Source organism: Photinus pyralis, unplaced genomic scaffold (assembly GCF_008802855.1).
Source record: "Photinus pyralis isolate 1611_PpyrPB1 unplaced genomic scaffold, Ppyr1.3 Ppyr1.4_LG2, whole genome shotgun sequence".
NCBI lineage: Eukaryota > Metazoa > Arthropoda > Insecta > Coleoptera > Lampyridae > Photinus > Photinus pyralis.
The window spans coordinates 52176197-52185978 of record NW_022170403.1 but is presented as its reverse complement, the minus strand read 5'-3'; positions in this window follow the sequence as shown (position 1 = coordinate 52185978).

The window sequence follows — 9782 nt, the reverse complement described above, 5'->3', positions numbered from 1 at the left end:
TTCTGGAGTCTGGAATTAAACCATCACATAAGGGAAATTTGATTTCTTTCAAAAAACTCCTCAAAAAGGGTTATATAAACTGCCTTGCAGATTTTACAAGAGCATCTCACAGCAAATTTGCCTGTGATGCCGAACTCTTGAATGGAATGACGCTCATTCTTTAGATATGAGAACCTGGTGCTATAACGAAGCACCTATTTGCCTCCTTGAATGACCGTTCCCGTAAAGATATTTCAATTGTGTTTGTTGCGTCCAAAAGCTCTTGTCATTTAGAAGAAGAGGTTAAATTAATATTCTAGAATTTCAGTCACGTTAAGCCATTATTAGTAGGTTTTTGTTTCATATGTTAATTTGAAACGAGCATTAAAACTGCAAGGCCACGCAGGTTTACGCAGCAAGTGTGAATAAACAGTAGCTAATTAAATGTTTATGCAGTAAACGTCATTCCACATAGTCGTGTGAAGTATGAAATGAAGCGCTCTTAATAATTGTTTGGAATTTTAGGACCAACTACAGATTTTTAGGACAATTAATTAAAGAAGTTGACATTTTTCGATGTTCTTATCCGAATGCGCTGTGTCGGTTGGGAAAACCGTCCTTCCTTCACGGAATAGCCGAATTTTATAAAAGGGAAACGCTTAATTTAGGGGGAATCTTTTGCATTTTCGTAAGTGACGTTTCGTAAGTATCGCATTTTGAGCTGTTTCGTAAATTTATTTTCCATGCATACCGTTTAATTTTGGTTTTACATTAAGGTTACCGCAGCGTATCTATACCTCGTGCAGTCGTGCTTTCTGTTACACAGTAAGCCAAGCTTTTTGTTACTTTCTATTTCATTAATTATAAGGGGGGATAGTGTTTCACTTTCCTGCATTTACTTTTCCGTAGACACCGCTAATTAATTTGTGTTTTGTTGCTTTCCTTCCGTCCTTCCGTCATTTTGTCCGATTGCGAGACCGATCCTCCAAACCGCTGCTACAGCCCACCTTGACTAGGTGCCTTGGTGGCGCTCTCTAAAGCTGCCTTGTCTAGATAAATTGGAAATGAAAGCATTAGATTTCTCACAAGGAACCTTCTTGAGGGAAGAAGAGATTAAGGATTTTTTGGTCTAAAAGCCTAATATTAGTTTTGAACTGGAGATATATAACCGTGTCAAGCAGATGTTTTATTTGGCTTCCACACCTGTAAGAACGATCGGACACCATGTATGTGCATTTCATTTATCATCTGGAAGTAATTGCGTAGGATTTGTCAAAGTTTATCTCCGGTAGATAAGACGTTTTGTTGTGGCGGCGTAAGCTAATTATTACATAGTTTTAATATAAGCACGTGCTATCGCAGAGGTTTCTTTACCGATAAGAAAACACAGGGGTAGTTTATTGTTCAACGCCGCATTCATTTGTTCAGTATGTGGAGGCACAAGTTGAAATAGTTTTAAATAGGAAATATGGACGTGAGTTGAGGTTTTTTTGGTGTTGGACGTTTGAAACGTAGCCGTTTGTTTTGGTACACATACTATAGAAAATGAAGTAAATTTAGTTTCGCTTTAATATAAAAGTTTGACGTGTTCCAGCAGTTTGTTTTGATCAGGGTTTTGATTTTACGGAAAATGATTTAGTAAAGGAGAAAACTTTAAATTGAACAGCTTGTATAGATTTTTCTATACTGTGTACCCTAGTTGACTTAAATCAAATAGTTTTTTTAAACAAAAGTCGCAATGTAAATTGTTAATCGTTAATATAAACATTTCAATAATTCATGGGATGGGAACTTGAGTGGAATTTGATACGAACTGGAAGGGAACTGACAAAGGAATAAGCCCAAGGTTGTGAACGGGGGTCCACAAATTATCAAAGTCTAGCGATCAATGGCCAATCCGCTTCTGAAAACAGTAAATGATAATACTTAGACGACTTCTCGCGATCTGAGGATATTTCCAATGTTCGCCTGATGATGGTAGCCTGAAGTTGTCAGTTGTTTGTGAGACCTATTTCCAATTAATTTTGATCTCTGTCGTCGAGGTATCGGTAAGATCGGTTTCATTTTGTTAGCCAACATTTTTGTCACTTTCTTATGCGAGAGCATGATTTTTGTGTAAACTTAAATATAAAATGGAGTTGTACAAGTAATCATAAGAAAAACGATTAAGAGGGTTCATAACAGTAACTAAGGGTTATGTTTCAATAATGAGATACAAACTAACATGGTAGGTAGGTACCTAATTCGGAATTTTCCACTTTCCTACTCTTCACAATCGTTGATAAAGTAGAAGTCGTTTGCATCTATGGTTTTACTCCAACAAGAGCTACACAAGCAATTTCCGTGTTCGTGCAATATTTATTTAGACGTCCAATGTAATATTATTTTCGTCGAGGTATCCTTTTGGAGAACTGCTGTTGTTCCACTGTTCCTTTAGAGCGAACGTAACTGATGCAGAGAATTGCGAAGGAACAATGTAGAAACCCACCCTTCGTAGATAATTGCGAAGTGTACGCTCACGGATCGCTATGAGCACTTTAATGCGTGCTAATCAATAAGAAAATAGCTTCCCACACATCACTTAGAACGATTGCGAGAAATAAATGATGGAGAAAACGAGAGCTCACACACGAATTATAGAGATTTATGTTTGACTTGCTCACGTGGAGATTAGTGCCTGATTTATTGTATTGAGGGCAAGTTTCGATATTTATGTCTCAATTGTTTCTGTTGACTTTGATACTTACGTGGAGAATTTCATTCATTCAGATTTTATGCCATTACGTTTATAGATTTAGATTTTAGTGTATGGTGCATACGGTGTTGATTTTCCATGTTTGTTGATTGATGATATCAATCAGCAAAAGCGGTTGTGTTAACCCCAAAATCGTTTTTAAATGGTACTTGTTTTATTAATGACTCAAGAGAACTAATTTAATTAACCGATGCTCATCGACAACTCTCAATAGGTACTCAAAGACACTCAAGAACACCTTCAGAATTTCTCCAATCGTTAAAATTCTCAGAATATTCAGAAATTTCTGTACGTTTAGGATGTTCATTGTATAAAGTGAAGCATTATAAATGGGTCACAATTCTCGTGGCTGCTTTTCAAGTTAATTTATAAAACTATGAAACTTTGAACACATATTTACGCGGATATTCTAAGTTTAGATTACAGGTGTTCAGTATGTGGTAACGCGGTCAGGGACACAAAAATAAAAGGTGACAAAATAAACCCATAAAGAGCGTTTAAAAAAGCGGCAGAGCATCTCGGTGTGACCCCACGGAGTCATTGGATGTGACCCATTTTCAATTGGCTTGTTACATATGGGATATGTCTACTGTGCAAAGTTATGACCCAATAAATTTAAGAGTTTGGCAGGGACAGAGAAGCGTGACCCATTTTCAATAGGCTTATTACTTGTGGCATATAGGCCAACTGTGATTGAACCAAATCGGTCCAAGCGTTTAATAGTTATCGTATTCACGGACAAACGGACACCATCGACTCCCCTATAAAGATTGCATCGCTTATTTGCTCTGCTCTCATTACACGAAAAAGCAAATTATCATTTGGAATCTGTTGCAAAAGGTAAGATATTTATTAGTCCGGGAAATAGAGACTGAAAATGGACCATTTCCGGCAAAACGAGAAGTAGTTCCAATTTTTTTGCATGTTATGGAAGAATGGTTAAGAATCCAAGTTTCGACCCCTTGTGCACCCCCGTACCACCCTTAAAACCAAAGAAATTTGGTTGGTTTTTTAGTTTTTCAATCATATCTTTTTATTACTTCACTTTAGAAAAACATATTGTTACCAGAAATTGTAGACTATAAAATTCTACACAACTTTGATATACACTACTTTTTTGTGAAATGCTTATTAAAAACGATATAGAGCTTCAGAGTTGCTTATATGTTTAAGAATTCTAAAATTCGTATGTAGATGCGCATGTGTTAACCAAATTTTATACTTTATCTCTATAATTAAGAGTTTTATGAGAAACTATCTTGAACTTATCGTGGTATAAATCCCCCTACCCTGCACCCTTACCAGAAGGGATGCATAATAATTCAACTTTCAACCCTTGCTGGTGAGGATATTGGAATCACTGTGAGATTGTAGGGCTTTCTAATATACGTTTGAAACTTCAGATTTTTTTAATTTAATATTGTTTTAGCTCGAAATTTCCTTGCTACGTATGAAACTCCAGAACTGGACGTAAGGAATAAGCTAAACGACGAAAGAAGAAGGCACGTCCTGGAGAACAGACAAACCTAAAGAAAATAAAAAACATTCAATTATTTGAATCTCTCTACTTACCTTCTACATTAAATATATCCAAATAATTCACATGGAGCAATAGGTACATCAATAAAAACAGACAAAGACTCGTTCCAATTTTAAAAACCATTATTTTACATCGACAACAAAATATACCTTTAAGGGGTCATCGAGGTGACGGTCCCTTACTTGGAAAAGATGAAGAAGTGAATTTGGTAAGCCACAATGATGGCTCCTTTCGAGCTCTTCTACGTTATCGAATTGATGCTGGTGACTTTTCGGTTGAAAGAACATTTACAAAATACTGCTGCTCGTGCTATACCTATATTAGTAAAACTATTGCAAATGACTTAATAAAGTGTTGTGGGCAAGAAATTTTGTTAATAATCCTGGCAAAAATTCGGGAATCACAGTTTTACTCAATAATTTTTGACGAAACGACTGATGTTTCCAATAGGTCGCAATTAAGCATTTCGGCGAGATTTGTGTAGCTATAGGAACCAAGTAACTAGAAGAACAATTTTTGGGATTTGTTGATCTTCACGTTTTAAATTACGATTCAGATAAAGTGAATGATGAAGTGAATATCGCGACAGAACCTTAAATTACGGGAACTATTATAGGACAAACCGTGGTTAAATTGATGCAATCCTTGGATTTAGATTTGTTTTACTGCATCTGCATAGGTTGCTATAACTGTTTAGTTAACATGTCTGAGGTTAAAGGGGCAGCATATGAAATACAAAAACATGCCAAGAATGCCAAAATTTGCCCTTGTTATAACCATACTTTAAATTTGGTGTTGTCTCAATCCCTAAAAGTTCAGTCGGTAAATAACGCCATTGGTACTATTCAGGAGAGTGTAACATTTTTTAAACTTTCGGCTAAACGAAATTTTGTGCTATTGAAGCATTTAAAAAGTAAGCTAAAAAGCGCTTGTCAAACTCGTTGGATAGAAAGGCATGATTCCATTTTGCAATTTGTCACCGATTTGCCATTTCTGGTTCAAGCACTTTCGGAAATTGCGCAATGGGACGATAATACCACCTCTTCTAAAGCTAATATTGTAAAGGCAATATGCGATTGTGAGTTCATATTAACAATATAATTGTTTTCGTACTTCCGGGACTAAAGTAACAACTTCACTCCATTATGACAAGTACTGAAGTGTCACTTTTTGTCCCGCCGGGATTAAATTTGGACGAAAATCCCGGAAGGATGAAATTACTAACAAGGCAATTTCAGTAGGTTGTTCCACATTTTGTATGCGGCACTACTTCTTAAACGCATCGTACTGCTGCTCATATAGTTTTTTGGATTTCGGTGGTATCAATTCATTACCTATGGTTTGGCTGCTTTTTATCAATATCAAATACACCTTTGTCACCCACCACCAAAATTATGACACTAGCAATGACAGTTTCCAAATTATTTTTGTTACCATAGCATAGGGATTGTCGTACCAACGCAACGTTCCTATGGTAACTGGTTAATCAGTGATTTTTTGAAAGAACGCGTTCTCTAACTCCATACATATTAAGTGTTTCAGTTTCGGAAGTACGAAAAATATCGTATATACCTTGCGACTGAAGTAGTAGTCTTAATCCCTCAGGTAAATTATGGCCCTCCCTTCGGTCGGGCCATAAACTTTACCTTCGGGATTAAAAGTACTACTTCAGTCCCGCGGTATATAATATACTATTAAGTGATGTATTACGCGTAACTTTGCCATTAAGTAAATATCTTCAAAGCACTACAATTGATTTAAGTTCCGCCAAAAAACACATCTCGGAGCTACTACAAGTTTTAGAGAAAAAGAGAACTAATGTAGATGATGTGTTTGTGTCAAATATTTTGAAACTGGCTAAAAAAGTTTTCACACACCTTGAAATAGATCTTAAGATTCCTCACCTTTGCAACACGCAAACCACAAGGAAAACGTATTCTGATTCTAAGAATTTGTCACCTAGTGACTATTGGAAGAGAGTTATCTATATTTCAATTGTTGAAAATTTAATAGTGGACCTAAAATTTCGTTTTGGAAAAAAATTTGTCAAATTTAAGCTTAATTATATTAATACCCAATGCTCTTCAGGTCGTCACCGATGATAATGTTTTAAATGATTATTTAAGTTTAATAATAAAAGAGTACGGAGATCTGCTAAATAGCCCGTCGTTAACACAACTTCTGGGTGAAGTGCAGCTTTATAAACAGAGTTTTTGCACCATGGATATTGTCTACGATAATGCTCTTCAAAATTGTGACGAAATTTATTATCCTACCATTACGAAACTTTTACTAATTGTGTGCCCTTTTACTATTTCTGTTGCAACCGCTAAAAGGAGTTTCTCAATCCTTAGATTGTTAAAAAGTTATTTGAGATCCACAATGATTGACGGGTTAGCACTGTTATACATTCACAGAGAAATTGAATTAAATCTAGAAAATGTTATAAACCGATTTGCAATTACAAAAAGAAAACTCGATTTTGTTATTTAGAATTTTGTTGGTTTGTTCTTTTTTTATTTAATTAAGAATTAGGCAGTTATTTTTTTAATATGTTATACTCGTATATTATGTCAAAAATGTTCTATTTTTATATGTAGGTATAATAAATGTTTTTTTATCTTTTATATATTGACCTTAAAAATTGTATGCGCCCCTCCCTAGACCAAATCCTAAATCCGCCACTGGCAATGCAAGTTATATAGGGGAGTCGATGGTGTCCGTCTGTCCGTGTATCTGTCAATGGACACGATGACTGGAAACGTTTGGACCGATTCGGTTCAAGCTTTGCACATTTGACCTATATACCAAACGCAGCCTATTAAAAATGGGTGAAATCCGATGACCCCGTAGGGTCAAACCGAGGTGATCTGCCGCTTTTTTAGATCCGCTTTAGAGGTTTATTTAGATTTTGACTTATTTATTTCGAATTAAAATCATTGATTTTGATTTGAAAATGTTCAAATGGATTTATTTGGAATTAAAAAAATTGCCACGAGTTAAAGCGATTTAGGTATATCGGTATTTACAAATTTTCATGTAAATTTACAACCCCTCGCTCATGAGGATCCAGAAAAGAATGCTGTTGTCCGCAAGTAAAAAAGAATCATGTAAGATAAAAGAAATGAAGAGCAACTCGCGAAACTCTCTTTTCAGAGTATACACTGCAAATATTCACCGACCACACGTATTAGTGCGACCGACAAGAATAATGAGGTTAATTTTGGTTTGCTGCGTCTGTCAGCAGAATATAGATCGTGGTCGCTTTCGAACATGTAGGTAATTAACTGACTCTAAAGAGCTTTTGATCGAAATTGCATAGTCCAGTGTTTGCACATTCGTCGTTTGGATATATTAGTTGGATTAAATTCATATGGCTAATATAAGGGCTAATCTTAAACTATAACATGCCAAAAACGCAGAATTTCGAAGTCTCTATATAATAATTGCGTGACGGTTTTGAAGTGCAACTGTGAATTTACAGATCCGTTTTTGTGGAAAAAGGTCTTCGTCTGCGACGGCGGGTTCCTACAACTTATATTCTTCTAAACTCCTCTTCCTGTTAGAAGTCTTGGAGCTGCAGGTTAACACAATGGACTGTCAAATGTTCACCTTTGGGGATGCTTGTCATTTGATATTGAACTAATACTTTTTACTTCCGTTTCATTTTGGTTTACATTTTGTATCCCTGTCGTAGATTTTAAGCGAACAACAGGATGAAATACGGACAAACGTTTTGCAACTTCAGTTCACATGACTTTATCTTTACAGGAACAGCTCGCTTTGTTGCGCAACAATAGACTCTATAAAATGCTTTTTGTGTGGTTTACTTGCATTCGTGTACATGCTGCGCGAATTATTTTAACGTCAAACGTCTTCTGACTGAAATTATTGCTTACACTATGAGAAATAAATGTGTAGATTTAATAAAACCCACAAATTGGTTAAACGCCAAACAGGTCAGGGTTGTTTTATACTGTTGCCGTTAGTAACATTCTTTGAACCTTATTTTCTTGGTTGTCAAATTTTGACTCCCCTAAATCTTCTCGCGATTTAGTAGCGACTAGCGACAAATAGATTTTCTGTATCTAACCGTGATGTGATGTGTAATGGGTTTGTGATTATTCACGAACCTTTTTTGTTTGGTTATTGCAATTATTGCGTGTGAAACCCCCAACTGCACTAAAGTAATTTACGACTCAATGAAGGGTCGATGTAAATGAAACGTTTATACGACCGTGTGGTTTCGAGTAATGTTAAATTACCAATTACTACAACACCCTTACACACACGGATTTATTTGCCCGAACATTTCGAAATTGTTTCGTTGCGCTTTGTTACTTTGCTGTGCTACCTGTGTGATCTTTACAAATGTGTATCTGGCCAATTTTCAAAAGCAAAACTGTGAGATGAATTTTTCTTTTTAATTTATAAACACTAATAAGATGCCTCTTTAGCTTACTTCTTCGTGTAACTGGTATGGGCTCCACTATAGAATTTAAATATTTGTCCCGCGAATTTTCCCTTTCGTTTCATGCAAGAAAGAGATAACAGGAATTCCATTGGTGTTCAGCCCATTTTGGTGCAAAGAGGCGGGGAGAGCTGAGAACGCCGTCATCCCTCAGAACTCAGAAGCAAAAGTGCAATTACATACCCTCACTTGTTTTTCGTGATGTTTTCTTTTTGTCTTTAGTTTTTTCGATACCGATTACATTGCATTATTTACTAAATGAATGTATTTCGTAAATACCAGTGTAGGGGTGGTATCGCCATTTACGACTAGGCATATCACGTGTATGCAGATTTAAATTGTTTAAATTCATTTTATTGTTGTGTTCCCTAATTGGTTGCTGCAGTTTGAGTATAGACAAATTGTTAATTTATAATTGAATTACTTGCAGCATTTCATTTCGTTTGCAGGGCCGATAACGATTATTACTTTTTCTATACAAGGTGCGAGTTGCGTTAGGTCAAGATTGTTGCATATTGCACTTGGCATTGAATTAATTAATGTACACTAATATTTTGCCACTCCATTTCCTTTGCTTTGCACTGTTTATTTTAACAGATTCATATTTTGCAAGGTGACTCGTTTCGAGTATGTGGTCTGCCATTATTTGATTTCGAAATCTCGCTTTGACCTAGCAGGGTAAACCATAAAAGTGCATAGTCCGTCTGACATACGCCAGAGATATATTTATATTTATATGTAGGTACATGTTTTTATGTGTCTTAGAAAAGGGCCACTTTGGTGATATTGATAATCGGCTCTTTTAAATTGATTCTTAATATGCAGTAACTTAATATTAGTTTCTTGTCAATCTGTTGCTAAACCTATAGATGGCAAGTATGCGCCCCACAAAGGGCGCCAAATAAATATACTATGTACTCGTATGATCAAAATTACGTATTTTCTAAATTATTAAAACAGTTTGTCGCAAAGTTAATGAACATTTTGGGGGAACGCCTACACAATTGCAGTATGGCGTGCCTAATCAATATTTATGG